Genomic DNA, 15,091 nt, shown 5'->3' with positions numbered 1-15,091 from the left:
ACAGAATAAAGGAAAAACACATACTCATCTCCATTAATGTAGAAAAGGCATTCGACAAAATCCAACATCTTGTCATGATAAAGCAGAAATAGAAAATTCTTCAAGGTGACAAAAGGTATTTATGAAAACTTTACATTTAATAGCATATTCAGTGGTGAAAGACTGAAAGCATCCATAAAATAAAGAACAAGGATGCAGCCTTTAGCCACTGCTATTCAACAATGAACTGGAAGTTCTAACCAGAGATACTAGACTAGAAAAAGAAATAAGACACCCAAATTCCAAAGGAAGAAATCACACCATCTCTATTTGTAGATGACACAATCCTATACAGAAAATCCCAAAGAATTCACAAAAGAGTCACTAGAGCTAATAAAATCAACAAAGTTGTAGAATATAAGATCTCACAAAAATCAATTGTGTTAAATTTTGTTTGTATACATCAGCAATAAATAATTTTAAAAAACCTGGGGAAATAATCCCATTTACAGTAAAATCTAAGATACTAAAATACCTAGGAATAAATTTTACCAAAGATTTGCATACTGAAAACTAAAAAATATTGCTGAAAGAAATTAAAGAAGACCTAAACTAATAGAAAGACACCCCTATTGATTGGAACACTTATTGTTAAGATGGCAATCCTACCCAAAGCAATCTACAGATTCAATGCAATCCCTATCCGAATTTCAGTAGCCTTTTTTTTTTTTTTTTTTTTTTTGCAGAAATAGAGTCAATCCTCAAATTCCTAAGGAACTGCAAGGGTTCCAAATATGCAAAAACAATACTGAAAAGAAATCAATTCTAAATATGAAAGCTAAAACCATAAAATTTCTAAAACAAAGGGGTAAATTCTTCATGACACTGGCTTTCACACCAAAAGCATTACAACAAAAGAAGAACTAAACTGGGCTTCAACAAGATAAACAAACAAACAAACAAAAAACCCTGTGCATCAAAGAGTATTATCAAGAATGTGCAAAGCCGGTCCACAGAATGGGAGAAAATATTTGCAGATCAGGTACTTGATCAGAGTTTAACATCCAGAATATACAGCAAATCTCTGCAAGTCAACAACAACAAAAGGAATAGTGCAATTAAAAAATAAGCAAAGGACTCATACAGATATTTCTCCAAAGAGACACAAATGGCCAACAAGGACATGAAAGCAGTACCATTAGTCATAGGGAAATGTAAATGAAAACACAATGAGATACCATTTCACACCTACTAAGATGACTATAAATAATAATAATAATAATAATAATAATAATAATAATAAAAGGAAAGTAAGTGTTGGTGAGGATATAGAGAAATTAGAACCCTCAAATACTGCTGTGGAAGACAGTTTGGCAGTTCCTCAAAAACATACAAAACAGAACTGCCATATATCCCAGTAATCTCACTTCTGGGTGTATATCCAAAGGAAATGAAATCATGACCTTGAAGAGAGCTGTTTCTCCATGTTCATTCCCTGCAGCATTCTTTAGAATAACCAAGCCATGGAAATAACCCAAGTGTCCATCTACAGGTGACTGCATAAAGACAATGTGGTATGGACAGGGAAGGAAATATTATTCAGCCACGAAAAGAAAGAAATCCTGCTTTTAGTGACAACATGGCTAGATCTTGAGGGAATTATACTAAGTGAAATAAGTCAGAGACAGTTATATGTGGAATCTAAAAAAATCAAACTCATAGACAGACACCTGGGTGGCTCAGTTGGTTGAGCGTCTGATTCTTGATTTTCAGCTCAGGTCAAGAGCTCATACTTCATGGGCTCGAGCCCCACACTGGGCTCTGTGATGACAATACAGAGCTTGCTTGAGATTCTTTCCCTGCCTCTCCCCTGCCTGCACTCTCTCTCTCAAAATAAATAAATAAACATAGAAAAATAAATATTAAAAAATCAAACTCCCAGAGAATAGAATGGTCATTGCCAGGGCCCGGAAGGTGAGGAAAATGGGGAGATGTTGGTCAGAGCTTTCAGCCGTAAGATGAACAAGTTCTGGTGATCTAGTGTATATTATGATGACTATAATTAACAATACTGTATTGTATACTTGAAATTTGTTAAGACATATTATCACCACACATACACACAAATGGTAATTATGTGAGGGAATGGAGGTATTAACTAACTTTATCGTAATCATTTTACAATATATACATGTTTCAAATCATCAATTTGTACACCTTGAACTTTGTCAATATGTCAATGATATCTCAATAAATCTGGGAAAAACAATAACAATGTATTGAGGGGCTTGTATCATGAGTAATAGTAAAATATGTAATAACAATAGCACAAGGGGCCATAAAGGTAGGGATGAAAGTATAATATTAAAAAGTTTTTAAGATGGGGAGACAGGGGAAAAAAGGTTTTTAAGCCATGTATATGATGTGCCCACCTATTACTTGTAGGCTCTGATGAGTTAAAGATGAATACGAAAACCTTTAAAGTATCACTAAAGTAGCAAAACAAAGAATTAAGCTAACAAGTCAACAAAGGAGACAATGGAATAACAAAAAGTACCGGATTAATCCAAAAGAATGCAGAACTGAGAGGGAAACAGGAACAAAGAGCAAATCCCAAACAGCAAGAGGATAAAAGCAAACCTAACATGTCAATAATTACATTAAAGTTAATGGTAGAAGCACTCCAATTAAAAGACAGAGAATCCAGTCAGTAAAAAGCAATGGACAAAATTCAACACCCATTTATGATGAAGTAAAAATATCTCCCAGTGAGCTAGGGAAAAAAAGGAACTTCCTCAACTAAAGGACATGTTAGAAAGCCTACAGCTAATGAGCTGTACACTTAATTAAGCCTACAGTTAATGAGGAAAGACTGGGACAAGTTAAGGATGTCCACTCTCATCAGTTCTATTCAACATTACCAGGGCAATCAAGGCAAGAAAAAGAACGCAATGACATACAAATTGGACAGGAAGAAGCAAAGGTGTTCCTTATTTGCAGAGAAAATGATTTGTGTTCAAAGAAAATCCTACCCAATCTACAAAAGAACTGCTAGAGCTAATGAGTGAACTGAGCAAAAGTACATGAAAACAGTGTCAATATATAAAAATCAATTTTAGCAATAATTAAAATTTTATACTTAAAAATACAATACCAATTATAATAGCATAGAAACTTGAAAAACAGCAATAAATTTAACAAAATATGTACAAGACCTCTATACTAAAACATCACACAAATCTGCAAAGTGTTTTTGAGAGAAATTTAAGAAGATCTAAATAAATGGAGAGATATATGTTCATGTGTTAGAAGATTCAATATTGCTAAGATAGCCACTATCTTCATGTTGAACTATCGATTTGGTGCAATACCAATGAAAATCCCAGTAGGTTTTTTTTCTTGTAAAAATGGACTGATTATTTATTTTTGAGAAAGCGAGAGGCAGAGTGCAAGCGGGGGAGGTGCAGAGAGAGAGGGAGACACAGAATCCGAAGCAGGCTCCAGGCTCTGAGCTGTCAGCACAGAGCCCAAGGCGGGGCTCAAACTCACGAAACATGAGATCATGACCTCAGCCAAAGACGCTTAACTGAGCCACCCAGGCGCCCCATGGACTAACTGATTTAAAATATATATGGAGGGGCCCCTTGGTGGCTTGGTCAGTTAAGCGTCCGACTTCGGCTCAGATCATGATCTCACGGTTTGTGGGTTCGAGCTCCATGTCGGGCTCTGTGCTGACAGCTCAGAGCCTGGAGCCTGCTTTGGATTCAGTGTCACCCTCTCTCTGCCCCTTCCCCTCTCACACTCTGTCTCTCTCTGTCTCTCGAAAAACGAATGAATAAAAATTAAAAAAATAAATAAAATCAAATATATATGGATATGCAAAAGAACCCAGGATAGCCAAATCAATTTTGACAAAAGAAATAACAATAACAAAGTTGGAGGACTTGCACTACCTGACTTCAAGACTATAGTAAAAGTCATAGCAATCAAGGCAGTATGTTATTGGCATAAACACAGACATATCGATTACTGAAACAGAATAGAGAATCCAGGAAAAAGACTAATATATATGTAGTCAACTGATGTTCAATATAGGCACCATTGTAATTCAAAGGGGAAGATGCTAGGACATTGGACCTATTAGTTATGTATTACTGCATAGCTTCCCACCATTTACTGGCTTAAATCAACAAACATTTCTTATCTTACAGTTTCTGTGAGTCAGGAATTTGAGAGTGGCTTAGCTAGGTGGTTCTGGCTCAGAATCTTCCAGGAGGTGGGCGTCAAGACATCAGTGAGGGCTGCAGTCATGGAGGCTCAACTAGTGCTGTAGAATTTGCTTTCAAGACAGCTCACTCACTTAGCATTTAGAGAAGGCCTCAGTTCCTTGCCAGCCATTGGCAGAAGGCCTAGTTCTTCACCATGTGGACCTCTCCATGATGACATCTGGCTTCCCACAGGGTGAATCATCAAGGAGAGAGAGCAAGGGGGAAGCCAAAATGCCTTTTATGCCTTAATCTTGGGTCACATAACATCATTTCTATCACATTCTACTCATTAAGATCAAGTCATTAAGTACAGTCCACACCTAAGAGAAGAGAATTGGGTTCTATCTTTTGAAGACAGGAGTATCATAGAATTTGTAAACATATTATAAAATGCCCACACAAGATACCCATATGGGAAAAATTAATCTCAACCCCTACCTCACACCATACACAAAAATTAATTGAAAATGGATCAGAGAGGGGCACTTGGATGCCTCAGTTGGTAGAGCATATGACTCTTGATCTTGGGGTCATGAGTTCGAGCCCCACATGGATGTAGAAATTAGTTAAAAATGGATCAGAAAATTTAACAAAGGGTAAAACTATAAAACTTATAGAAGGAAACATAGGAGATAATCTTTGTGACCTTGGGAGAGGCCAAGATTTCTTAGTGTGCAAAAAGCACTTCCCATTAAAAATAATTCAGTGTTGTACACATAGCATATGGATAAATGTCAAAAACAATGGTAAGTGGAAAAGCAAAGTGGCATAACGATGCATGCAAAGTTAAAGGATGCTAAACAATAATATACCTAATATGAATACCTACATATATATTAAGAACGTAACTGCATGCATGGGAAGAAAACACAAAACTTCAACATTATGTTCACTTCCGGACAGGAAGAGAAAGAAGAGAATGGCATCCAGTTGGCCTACACAAAGGAATTTCGATTGTACCTATAATGTATCGTTATTTTTCAAGATTTGAAACATGGCAAAATATGAACATTTGGTACATCTGGGTGATAGATGAATGAGGTATTCATTATATTGTCCTCTGTACATTTCTGAGATTTGAAATACTTCATACTAAAAAAAACATTAAAAAAAAAATTTTTTTTTAATGTTTTTATTTATTTTTGAGACAGAGAGAGACAGAGCATGAGCAGGGGAGGGGCAGAGAGAGAGGGAGACACAGAATCCGAAGCAGGCTCCAGGCTCTGAGCTGTCAGCACAGAGCCCGACGCGGGGCTCGAACACACAGACCGTGAGATCATGACCTGAGCCGAAGTCAGAAGCTCAACCGACTGAGCCACCCAGGCGCCCCTAAAAAAAACATTTTTAAAGGATCTAGGGGATTTGGCAATGGGAGTTACTGGTGAACCCAACTAGAAACATCCCCATTTTTATTATTTATACTATTATTTATATTGGGATTAGCAAACTATGGCCTGCAAGCAGGCCACCTGTTTCTGTAAATAAAATTTCACTAAAACAGAGACACGCTCATTAGGTTATGTATTGTCTATGGCTGCTTTCCTACCACAACAGCAGAGTTGAGTAGGACAGAGACCATATGGCCTCTACGCCCAAAATATTAACTACCTGGCCCTGATTTCTATCATCTACAGTGCTTGGTTTAATGTCTTAAACACAGGAGGCTCTTGAGAAATGTGCTGGCATTCATAAGCAGTGCACGTTGTTTAGTCTGTTCAAGAAATCTTAGTGGAGCTCCTACTAAATGCCAGATGATGTCGTAGGCCCCGATTATCGTCAGCAAGACAGAACTGGCCCCTACACTCTAATTTCTTTGTTCCGAGATCCAGGTTGCCTGGGAGTGGAATATAGTAGGATCTTACTACTTCCCTACTTACAGCAGGATTGCGCTACTTCCCACTAGAGGGCAGGCTGAAGCTTTTCCAAAATGGCTGTTAACCCCACAGTCCATACTACCTGCGACCAGCCCTGAAGGACAAAATACCACGTAACCTAAGGTTCGTATTTATTCTCTCAAGACTGTCATTGACTAAATTATGAAATGGGTCAAGTTTGTCTCTGGAACTCCTAGCCTCCTATCTCTTCACCTTTTCTCCCCTTGTCCCTGCAGTGGTGATGTGAACATTTACAGGCACCACCTGTCAAGTAAAAAAAACCAGGTGGCAGAAACAATCAAGTACGTCTCACACCAACAGATCAGTCAGGTTGGGGAGGGAGAGGAGATGCCTGGGGAGGGAGGGACTAACACGTTAAGCACAGAACCACAGGCCAGAAGCTACCCTGGAAGCAGAAACACATGTGTGCCTGCTTGCACATACAGACACCAACGTGTCTACCCACATCAAAAGAAGAAACACATAGCTCCTATTCATGAATTCATTATTTATTGTGCACCCGCCACCTTCTTTGTGCCACACAAGATACAGCAATGACCACTACAGACACAGTACCGGCCCTCAAGGAGCATACACTAAACCAAAAGAAATGCACCGAAAAGTACAGAAGTAGAAAAGAAAAGGATTCCTTCAGTTACTAATAGCGTAAGAAACCAACAGAATATGTAGTGGTTATAAAACACTCATTTTATGATCCTCAGGGATTCTGTGATTCCAGGGGACTGGCTTGTTTCTGCTCTACCATGTCTGGGAACTCAGCTAGGAAGACTCAAAGGCTAGGGGCGCTGACGGTAGGCAGCTGGAATCATCTAGAGGTATCTCAGCTCACATACGAGAGGCTGGTGCCGGCATCAGCTGGGACCTCTGCTGAACCGTGGGCCGTTACAGCTACATGCTGCTTCTGCCTGTCGTCTCTCCCTATTGGTTAGTTTGAGCTTCCGCAGAGTGCGGCAGCTTGGCCGTACTCCTGGTGAGCACTCCTGGCGAGAAAGGTAGACGTGCATGGCATTTTGATGATCTAGCCTGAGAAGTACCACGGCATCACTTCTGTCCTCCTGTATTTGGTCAAGGCAATCTCAAAGATGTGCACAGGTTCTAGGGGAAGAGACGTACTGCCACCATCATGTGATGGGAGCAGCAGTAAGGTTATATGGTAAGAAGAACACGCGGGGTGGGAGATATGGTAAGAAGAGCACGCGGGGTGCTGTATCTTGTGTGGCACGAAGTAATATCTGTATTCTGGGGCAGAATACAATCTGCCCCAGGCTGTCGTGACAGCATAGGATGGGCGGTGGGGGCACAACTTAGCCGAAGAGGTCAGCCAGCAAAGGCCTCAGTGAGGAAGTCTTGTCCTAGGCAGAGGGGGCCAGGGGCTAAGAGGAGCCTGGGGAAGAGTTTCAGGTGGAGGAATGTGAGAGGCTGCAGTCCAAAGAGAGGCTGTGATGAAAGCAGAGGCAGGAAAAAGTGGTGCGGAAGGAAGATACACAGGGGAGATTCCGAGGGCTCTGGGCCAGGCCCTCTGTGCTGCCCCCGATATTAGCAGCAGCCTCCAGGCAGCAGTGTCCTAGGAAAAGAGAAGCTCGAGAGGACAGCAGCAGACCGGTGACAGTTCGGGGAAAGCTGCCCGGTTTAGCTGCCATCCCACCCCAGAGGCCCCCACATGGAAGATAAAATGGAATCTGGCCAAGTTGTATCCAGACAGAGCAATGGAAATCTGGAGAAAACAGCTCTGCCTCTAACAGATGCTCGAGGCAGCTAAAAATGGAGACCGCACAGGTGTATCAGCAGCCCGGCGGCTACGGGGAGATCCGGCACGTCCACAGTAAAATCTCAAGTTGCTGTCACTTAGGCATCTGCTACCCCGTACTCCTTGCCTTCATCCTCCATTCAGATCAGTGACTCAGTGGGTCTTTTCTCACCTTCTACTTGGGACTGAATGCGTGTACGGCTGCTGGTCTTGTCTGCAGAGTCAGATCCATGAAGTTTGTCTTTCAAATGGTTACTGTGTATCACTGTGCAAGTATTAATACTTTCCATCAGGCAAAATTATAAATATCTGTATGCAAATGGTAAGAGATAAAACCAGAATCATAACCTCGTAAATTAGGTTAGAGTCTGTCTTGTGTGCCTCTCTAAGCGTACAATCTCAATCCACCTGAAGACATGACACAGATTATGTGGACGCTAAACTACCTGCCACAATGATGTATGCTTCTGCATGAAATGCCTTTACTCACATGGGGAAAACCTACTTATGTTCTAAGATTCAACCTGAGCATCACCACCTCTGTGAACCCTTCCTCAACCCGAAACATATGGCCACGCTTGCCCTGGGGTCCCCGTTCTATCTAGTACAGACTAATTTCATTGCATTTATTTTTTTAACGTTTAGTTTTGAGAGACACGGAGACAGGGTGTGAGCAGGGGAGGGGCAGAGAGAGAGGGAGACGCAGAAACTGAAGCCGGCTCCGGGCTCCAGGTCAGGCTCTGAGCTATCGGCACAGAGCCTGACACGGGGCTCAAACTCATGAACCGTGAGATCGCGACCGGAGTGCAAGTCGGATGCTTAATCAGCTGAACCACCCAGGCACCCCTCACTGCATTTATTTACTTTATTGTGCACATTCACATATATACTATTTGTCCGTCTTTGGCTGCACAACATCGTGAGCGCTCAATAAATGTCTGCAGACGGTTGGAGGAGTGACAATTTCATCTTCAAACTGAAGCTAACAAGAATCCGACTCCCCTACTTCAGTGGGAGAGCACAGACACTTTGGGTTGTCTTTTACTTGAAGCGGAGACTATGCCAAAATTGAAGGGTGTAACAGCCACCGACCACCATGTAATGACTGCTTCCGCCACGCCAGCTGCTGTTCTAAGTGCTTGACACGTATCATCCCCCTATTCCTCCTGCCAGTCCTACTGCTGCGAGTCCAGCAAAGGGTGACCAGGCTGAGGCTGGTCACCTGGAGAACAGGGCCCAAACGGATGGACGAAATGAGGGGAGAGGTCTAGAGAGGTCCCATGGGCCAGGCTCCAAAGGCAGAGGGGCTGGAGAGTGGAGTTCTGCACACTGTGGACTGGGGTCGGGTTTTCACCGCCTGCCGCAGCACGGGGCCATGAGACGTCACCCCCACACAACATGGATAGGAATTTTCGTCACACGGCAGCGAATGTATCGCTGCTAAAATGAGGAGTAACACTCTAAAACGTATGAAGAAAACAATTAAAAACGCCTGATGTTGTTCCTGGCCCCACAGAAGGAGGAGTAAGGACATTCCATCACATTCCTTTTGCTAATTACAACCGAAACTCCCGTTTAAAATACGTGAGGCAACTATCAAAAAACCTCTTGAAAGGTGGAAAAAAGAAGGCCAACTGGCTAGAGACTTGAGAGGAGACTCAGTGGTGAGTTCCCTGGGTGGTCTGTCTCTTTTGCCTTCTCTGTATCTTGGCTCTGGTGACAGAGCAGTCTGCAACCAGAATACGCCAACAGGCCCCGGCCCCACCCCCACAACCCCAAACACAAAAGTGCCAAGAAAAGCCCACTCTCTCCAGCCAAATGACCAGGAAGAGGGTAGTTCTGCAGGACGGTACCCTTTTGACTACAGCCACCCTACTCCAGGCAAACACTGGAAAAGAATCCATACTTTTCCCCTCCCATCAGGTACTGCAGAGACCGTGGGATGAAGCCCTGTAGACCAGGCCCACTTTGCACCAACAAAGCAGAGGTAGAGCCTCTCCCCTCCCCACCAGGCACTGAGGAGACTGGGGAGGAGCCCCATCATCCACTACCTGCACTAACTGAATAATACTAAAGAAGCTGGCACCCCCTCCCCTCTCAAGTAGACAGTGAGGATCTAGAAAAAGGGATTCTTTAAATATGGGTATGAAGTACTGGGCATGCCTCCCTAAGCAGCCCATGTGTGAAACCCACCGGCATCAACACGGCAAAAGCTCTGAAGCTCTGAGAACTGAACTACAATGTGAAATACTCTGAGGGTTCAAACCGGCCTCTGGGTAGCACACTAGCGGGGCAGGCCAAAACAGCTCTGCAAAGGTTCTGAAAAACAAAGTTACCTTCAAACCAGAGGCTACACAGAGGGACCAGAATGTGCATTTTGAATATAAACATACTGACTAACTGCTAACATAGAAGATTTACATAGGAACTAGAGCCTCAAAACAGAAGATTCAAAACGCCCAGGATAAAATACAAAATTACCTACTCTTCATACTAAAAACCAGGAAAAACAACTCAAATGAGAAAAGAAAACCAACAGATGCCAACATTAAGGTGACAAGATGTTGGATTTATTAAAGGATTTTAGAGCAGCTATCACAAAAATGTTCCCAGAAGTAATTATGAACACTCTTGAAAGATACCAGAAAATAGAAAGCCTCATCAAAGTAAAATATCTTAAGGCCCAAATAGAAATTTCAGAATGAAAAATTACAGTAAGTGAAAAATTCACAGGATGTGCTTAATACAAAATGAAGATTTAACAGAGGAAAGAATCAGTGAACCTGAAGATACATCAGTAGAAATGATCCAATCTGAACAACAGAGACAAAACAGAAAAAAATGAACAAGTGTCTACAGGAAAATAACAAAAGATCTTACTCATTTTACTGGAGTTCTAGAAAGAGAGGAAAGAGTGAAGGACACAAATATACTTGGAGAGAGGCATGTGGGTGGCTCAGTTGGTTAAGCATCTGACTCTTGATTTTGGCTCAAGTCATGATATAATGGTCATGAGATCAAGCCTCTGTGCTAGGTTTACAGCCTGCTTGGGATTCTCTCTCCCCCTCTTCCTCTGCCCCTCCTCGGCTTGTGCATGTGCATGCACGCTCTCTCACTCTCTCTCATTAATAAACAAACAAACAAATAAATAAAACTTGAGGGGTATCTGGGTGGCTCGGTCAATTAAGCATCGGACTTAAGCTCAGATCATGATCTCACGGCTCATGGGTTTGAGCCCTGTATCCGGCTCTGTGCTGATAGCTCAGAGCCTGGAGCCTGCTTCAGATTCTGTGTCTCCCTCTCTCTCTGCCCCTCCCCTGTGCACGCTCTGTCTCTCTCTCTCAAAAAAAATAAATAAACATTAAAAAAAGTTAAAAAAAATATGTGCTAACTAATTTGGATGGAAATTAAAAAAAATTAAAAGAAAAGAAAAAAAAGTTAAAAAAATACTTGAAATAATGGCTGGAAATACCCCAAATTTGGCAAAGGACGTAAACCTATCAATTCAAGAATCTGAGCAAACCGTAAAAGGATAAACCCAAATAAATCAACACCCAGACACATCATAATCAAATGTCTGAAAATTAAAGATAAAGATAAAAACCTTGACAGGGGAAAATACTACCTACAGGGAAAGAACAATGCAAAGGAATAACAATTTCTCATCAGAAATCATGAGGAGAGAAGGAAGTGGCAAATATTTTTAACGTGCTGAAAGAAAAGAACTGAAAAGCCATTATTCTATATCCAGTGAGAATATCTTCCAGGAACAAAGGGGAAATAAAGACATTATGAAATAAAGGAAAATGAAATGATCTGCCACCATCAGATTGGCTCCAAAACAAGTGATCAAGGGGGGTGGATGGCAAGCTCCATGAGAAGAGTGTGCAACTCTTGGGGCGCCTGGGTGGCTCAGTTAGTTAAGCGACCGACTTCGGTTCAGGTAGTGATCTCACGGTCCGTGAGTTCGAGCCCCGCATCGGGCTCTGTGCTGACCGCTCAGAGCCTGGAGCCTACTTCAGATTCTATGTCTCCCCCTGTCTCTACCCCTCCCTGGCTCACGCTCTGTGTCTGTCTCTCAATAATAAATAAACGTTAAAAATAATTTTTTTTAAATAAAAAAAAGAAGAGTGTGCGACTCTTGATCCCAGGGTTGTTAGTTCGAGCGTCACGTTGGGTGTAGAGATTACTTAAAAATAAAATCTTTTTTTTTAAAAAAGTGATCAAGGGAAACTTCTTCAAATGAAAAAGAAATAACAGAAACTTGAAACATCAGACAGAAATGAAGAAAAAAGCATTTTTTGGTGTAAATATCTGGGTGAATATAATCTCTTGAATTTTTAGTTATGTTTGTTGGCTGAAAGCAAAATTATAACATCATCTCATGTGGTTCTCAATGTGTGCGGAGGTAATATTTAAGACTAAAGCCTCATATAAAGGAAGGCAAAGGGACCCAAAGGTGGTAAAATTTCTACATTCCACGTGAACTGGTAAAATGACTGATACTAGTAAATTATCCTAAGTATGTATAATACAACCTCTAAAGCAACCACTAAAACCTATAAAATGAGAGCTACATTAGAAACCTCTAGACAGGGGCGCCGGGGTGGCTCAGGCGGTTAAGCGTCCGACTTCGGCTCAGGTCATGATCTCACAGTTCTTGAGTTTGGGTCCCGCATGGCACTCTGTGCTGACAGCTCAGAGCCTGGAGCCTGCTTCATATTTTGTGTCTCCCTCTCCCTCTGCCCCTCCCCTGTTTCCTCCCTCCCTCTCTCTCAAAAATGAATAAACGTTAAAAAAAATTAAAAAAAACCCTCTAGACATATTAAAATGGCATACTAAAAAAATGTTCAAATATCACACAACAGGGAAGGAAAAAGGGAAGAGAGTACAGAAAAAACCAGAGGGAACAAAGAGAAAAAAGTAAAATTGCGGACTTAAATCCTAACCAATCAAAATTTATATTAAGTGTAAATTATCTAAACAGACCAATTTAAAACACAGACTGTTAAATTAAAAAAAAACAAAACAAGGGATGCCTAGGTGTTTCAGTCAGTTAAGTGTCCCACTTCAGCTTAGGTCACGATCTTGTGCTTCATGAGTTCGAGCCTCGTGTCAGGCTCTGTGCGAATGGCTCAGAGCCTGGAGGGTCTCCCTCTCTGTCTGCCCCCTCCCAGCTCACACTCTCTCTCAAAAATAAATAAACATTAAAAAAAAAAAAAACAAAAACCAAACTACCCAGCGTGATGGCACACAAAATGGAGGAGTAGGAAGCTCTAAAGGTTGGTCCCTTCACCAAAGCAACCACTGAACTGGGAAAAATGATTAGAGTCAACTATTTTGGAATTCTGGAACATGACCAGAGACTTTTAACAACCAGAGGAGTCCTTCCACAATGAACGGAGAGGTTGCTGATTCTTCACAAGCGAGCAGCATGTGGAAACCAGCCAATATCCCCCCGTTCCTCAGATAGACATGCTCCCGCTGTACGGGTAGCAGCCTGCATTCCTGAAGAATCTGCTGGCCCCAGGGCAGGCTGTGGAAACCTCGTCCTCCGTAAATTTGGGGCTATACGTTTTGGACAGTCTGACAGATCCCTGACGACCAGCACAGATACTTGCTGTGCATTTGACCTTCTTGGCGGCAACGGCTTCCCCGGGGAGCATCTATCAGACCTGAAGAGACAGAATTCCCTTCGCCTGCTTCCCCACTTAGAGTCAAGCATTTAAGGAAATCTATGGCAGGTTACTTACTGACTGCAGAGAAAACGGAACAGAAACTTCGGTGATGATACAAAAACAAAGCAGACACATTTTGCAAAATTAGTTTGGAAAGGTAACACAGTTCCGGCTCTCAGCAAACAAAAATTAGCAATCCCTGATGACTTAAGAAAACCACATGTTGAAAGTCAGCACGTTATAACATTTGAATGTACAGTTGTCACCAAAAAAATTATAAAACACACAAAGAAACAGGAAAGTACAGACCACTCCCAGGGGAAAAAAAAGAAAAAAAAAGAATTTGGCTGAAACCATCCCCAAGGAAGCCCAGGCATCGCACTTACTAAACACAAACTTTAAACCAACCATCTTAAATGTGCTCAGTGAGCTCAGGAAATCACGGCCAAAGAACTAAAGGAAATCAGGAAAACAAGAGATGAACAAAAGGAGAACATCTATGAAAAGAAAGAATTACGGAGATGAACCAGCCAGAAATTCTGTACATTAAAATGAACAGCTCACTAGAGGGGTTCAGCAGCAGATCTGAGAAGTAAAAGAAAAGATCAGCAAACTTGAAGACCGGTCCTTTGAAATTATCCGGTTTGAAGAAAACTAAACGAAGAAATGGAACAGAGCCCCAAAAGACCCGTGGGAACCGAAGGATGGGGACGGCTTTAGAAGACCCGCCACCTCACGGAATGATGGCGCTGAAGAGCTGGTCACGAGTCAAATCTGACGGTTTCATGCCTTAGTGACTGCTGTGAACGGAGTCAGCCAACACACAGGAGGAGGGAGACTGGGAGACAAGCGAAAATCACGAGGCCAGATTCAGGCGGAGTCTGCGATATGGGAAAAAGGCACAAAGCTACCCTACAAAGAGATGAAATGCATTTAGGACAGCATTTAGGAGCCATGTAAACAACCTTGGTGATCAGGGACACGGGAGGGCTGGCCAGCATCTCTTAAAAGAGCGCCAAGAACTGAATCCTGAACAGAGACGTAATGCTCAGGAGCAGAAACCCAGGAAGGGGCAGCAGGCAGAGGAGACCCAATGTCATCGAAGGAGCGGCATCATGGAACCCACGGGGGCCCAGGAATCGGCGAAGAAGGCGCAGGATCGACCGCTGGAGCGACTGCTAAGCAGCAAACGCTGCGCACCTACTATGCGCCGAACTGCCTTTCCATTATGACGTGCCCGACACACCCAGGCGCACAGCGTCCTGCGGCCCCCACCTCGCGGGAGTCGCAAGCGCTGGTGGCCGGCCCAAAAGCGAGCCTCAAGGACGGGGACGCGCGAGGCCCCGCGGCCAGAGCGCGCGGAAGGAGCTTACCCCACGGCGCGCCTCCAGGCGGTGGCCCATCCACAGCCCCAGCAAGCGGCCAGCCCAGGAGGCTGCGGCCCGGGAGGCCACGTCGTACTCCAGCCTGGGCCGTGAGGACGCGTCTCCAGCCTCCGTAGCCAGCCCGCCTCCAGCGGGCGAA

General features: G+C 42.8%; 1 protein-coding gene across 3 annotated transcripts in view; it reads right to left on the bottom strand.

Moving 5' to 3' along the window:
- POM121C (POM121 transmembrane nucleoporin C) overlaps positions 1 to 15,091 on the bottom strand; it is a 52,609-nt gene extending 37,518 nt beyond the window's left edge. For 2 of the 3 annotated variants that reach the window (XM_042921037.1, XM_042921038.1), the window contains exon 1: positions 14,941 to 15,091. The gene's annotated coding sequence lies outside the window, so the exon portion shown is untranslated. Of the gene's footprint in view, positions 1 to 8,061; positions 8,199 to 14,940 lie in introns of those variants that run through there. The other variant, XM_042921036.1, reaches the window with a different exon arrangement.

This window comes from Panthera leo, chromosome E3, assembly GCF_018350215.1.
Source record: "Panthera leo isolate Ple1 chromosome E3, P.leo_Ple1_pat1.1, whole genome shotgun sequence".
Taxonomy (NCBI): Eukaryota; Metazoa; Chordata; class Mammalia; order Carnivora; family Felidae; genus Panthera; species Panthera leo.
This window is presented reverse-complemented; position numbering and strand designations above follow the sequence as displayed.